At 45.6% G+C, this 3,409-nt stretch overlaps 1 pseudogene across 1 annotated transcript in view; it reads right to left on the reverse strand.

The window, feature by feature from the left end:
• Positions 1-811: 811 nt before the first annotated feature.
• The window catches only part of LOC308311924 (bone morphogenetic protein receptor type-2-like), a 25,399-nt pseudogene continuing 22,801 nt past the window's right edge, over positions 812-3,409 (reverse strand). The window contains exon 11 of the transcript XR_013966270.1: positions 812-3,221. The product of XR_013966270.1 is annotated as a bone morphogenetic protein receptor type-2-like (transcript). The remainder of the gene's footprint in view (positions 3,222-3,409) is intronic.

Below are 3,409 nucleotides of genomic sequence, written 5' to 3' on the forward strand. Positions count from 1 at the left end.
GAAACTGCGGCGAGAGGCAACAGTCTGGCAATGCGAGACTAACAAGTTCACATAATGCGCTTTTGCACAAAATAACACCAGGACCTCTTTGGTGGGGACGTAACAACTACAAATTAAGGTAAGAAAGCCTTCTAGTATATGGAATTCTCCTTTAAACAACATTAAACTCACTTTGCATGTTGCTTTGCCACTCGATGTGCCTCAAATCTTTGGGTCCGTGGAACAACATATTTTCTGATGGGGGGCCCTATACAGACAATTCTGTTTGAGAACCACCGGTATATAAACATGATGGTTTAGAAGGCATTTTATCTGATCTCAGGTCTAAATGGATTCATTCCTTCACTTTCTGCCACGATCTTTTCAGTAGAAAAATCCCGGGCCGTGAACCAGAAGTAAACCACGGCTGGCTGTGTTAACGTTTCGCACGATCATTATTTAATTAACCCGGTCCTGGAATATAACTTTTGTATAACCGCACGATCTTCAGCACTTTAATTACGGGAATAAAGCTTGTTGGGAACAGAAACGGAGATGAATGCATTCTTCTTAACATTCCGTTTACGTTGCTGCGGATTTTCATTTCCGGTTTTATTGATCGCCTAGCAACCGAGAACTATCCATACGGTGGTAAAGAGCGCAACCTAACTGAATCAATAGAAACGCTGTTGAGACGTGTTCTGTTCACGCATGTATGCACGCACGCACACACACACACACACACACACACACACACACCCCTTCCTTCAGGGAAGCGACCTCCATCGTCTGAGGACGACTTAGAGAGTACAAGACTTGAACCGACAATTCTTTTCATACATTTATTGAGATTGTTTTTTTCTTCCATATTGACTTGAAAATGTTTTACAGAAATTGTACAGAGCGGATAAGGCATAGCAATGGAATCAAAGCCATGTCCATTGAATGCTGCAAAAGATGTCAGATAAAAATGATGCAAATATCAATGCAATACACATACGTACATATATCTTTTTTTCCATACAAATTACAGATTACAAAAACATAAATGAGATTTGTTTTTCCATATTATGCCCTGAAGCAGCGCTGAGAAATATACCTAACAACGTAATTTTTCGGTATGCATGTATTGTACAGCACCGGATCTGCACACTTTTAAATCCTCGCAGACAGAAAATGACACAGCACGTGCGCACAACTCACTCATGCGCGGCGTTGCGCGCACACACACGCGTTCTCTCCTTCACACACACACACACACACACACACACACACACACGGTCACTCGCGCATTCACTCTCTTGTGCGCACACTCAAATAGATGAGAGGCAGAAATAATATCCAGCGTGCTTTTTTTTTTAGATAAGATTGGTTAATAAATGTTTTTCTTTTTATGAGACAAGTCTGATTTCATAGCGGGGGGGGGGGGGGGTTCTGAGAGAAAAACAAAAACCTGGGCTTGGTTTTTTTAAGTTTGTAGTGTAACGACCGACAATCCAACAGTTCACAGTGAGGTCATTAGATAGCTGATAGTGGTACGGTCATTTTGTAACAGATGTCTCCGACCATGTGGTGATTTGATAGTGTTGAACAGACTCCCCGTGTCATTGTGCAAGCAGGGAAATACCAAGAACGTCCACAGAAGAAGAAAAAAAAAGCCATCGTCATTTATACTTTTATAGTGTTGGGATTGATCGTTAAAATCAGTCTCTTTCCCCTCCACAGTTCACACTCACACCAACGGACAATATCCAGTCCAGGCAAATAGATTGATATGGAGATTGTCGTCCGTCAGTCGGTCATCTTCCCCCTCGCGAGACGGAGCGGGCGATCGGTCGGGGCATCGTGGATTGCTTTACAAACGATTGTGACTACTTGTATAAGTGCAACAGAGATTAAAAACGCATACAAAAAATTATAATCAAGGAATAAAAACGACGGATACGAAACAAAAATTACATCAAAAGCACCTAAAAGCTATATCCTATTGCACGATTAAAAAAAAATGGATATGTAAGGCAAAGACATGAATCTGATATTGCATTACAAATCAATGAAATAAAAAAAAAGTGAAAAGTCATTTTTGCTCTGTCTTTTTAAGACCGTCAATTCAATTACAGAGTCTCGTTTACACGGTGTAGCAAAAATGCAGGGATTCTTTTTTTTAAATTGTATCTTTTGAAAACGAAAAAAAAAGCCTTACAATGTTGATTGTTTTTCGTCGCCACGTCGAGTCTAGAGACTGCTTCTTGCCGCGGTCGCAACACACGGGACTCGTCAACACTGATCCCAACGGGTTACAGAAAAAGTGCAGCTAGGAAATTAAAAATTAAAAACAAAAAAGATCCGGGAAGGGAATAATGATGTCACGACGTGAAATAAAAGTCGACGAGACGAACGCTAAAAACGGGAAGGAACAAGAAATGCTGCATAGCTGGATTCCATTTAAAAGCAATGCCGTTTTGCTAGAGGGAGAGAGAGAGAGAGAGAGAGAGAGAGAGAGAGAGGCGCAGGGGGGCGATACAGTGAAGACAGACCAGTTTTTTCCTGTACATGATCGGGGGGCCGCTTTGCATTGCGAGACTCTCCATAAGCTCTCTCTTGCCGAAAGAGACTTGAAAAACCCAGAAAAAGAACAGAAATTAAAAACAAAAAAGCTCTGTTTTTGTGGGTAAAGCCCCCAAACCACACCAAAGGGGTCGAGACGGGACAAGACGTTTTCTTTCTTCTTTTTATAGCGTTTGTCCCCGGCGGTGTGATCGTCCTGTGATGCACGTCCACTCACGTCCACCCAAGTGATTCGATTCAACGGCCCTCAAAACCACACCAACGGGGGTTGCCATGCTACTAGCACGGCGACCCCATCGGTGTGGTTTAGTGTGTGTGTGGGGGGGGGGGGGTTTGGGGAGGTGGTTGGGGGGGGGGGGGGCTTTATAAGTCCTCGAACGGTTTTTGCCTGACGTTTTTTCACACGCGGGTGTCGTCTGGGTCGTTCCCTCCGCGGAGGTAGATGGCCGAGGCGGACTTGGGCCGGCCCTGGTTGGGCCCCTGGTTCATGGCCCCCCCCGCCGCCGTTGTTGTTGTTTGACCTCGGGGGCCCGCCGCCGCCCCCGCACGGCGTCTGAGGAGATGACCCAGGTGGTCGGGCGCCATCTCTTCAGCGAATACGGCGTCTTCACGCGCTTCTTGATCTTCTCGGCCCGTTCCCGGCTGCGTCCGTCGTCCCCGCGCCAAATCCTCCCCTGGACCACGCACACACACACACACACACACACACACACACAGACAGACAATATTTAGGGACCCCCCCAAAATAATTTGGCGACCCCCCCCCCCCCCCCCCCCCCCCCGAGGGGTCGCGAACCCACATGTTGAGAACCCCTGCACTATAGTGCCATGTATGTATGTATACAAAAATGCTATCCAAGTT

Source organism: Protomyctophum bolini (genome assembly GCF_963924005.1).
Source record: "Protomyctophum bolini genome assembly, chromosome: 24".
NCBI classification, from domain to species: Eukaryota; Metazoa; Chordata; class Actinopteri; order Myctophiformes; family Myctophidae; genus Protomyctophum; species Protomyctophum bolini.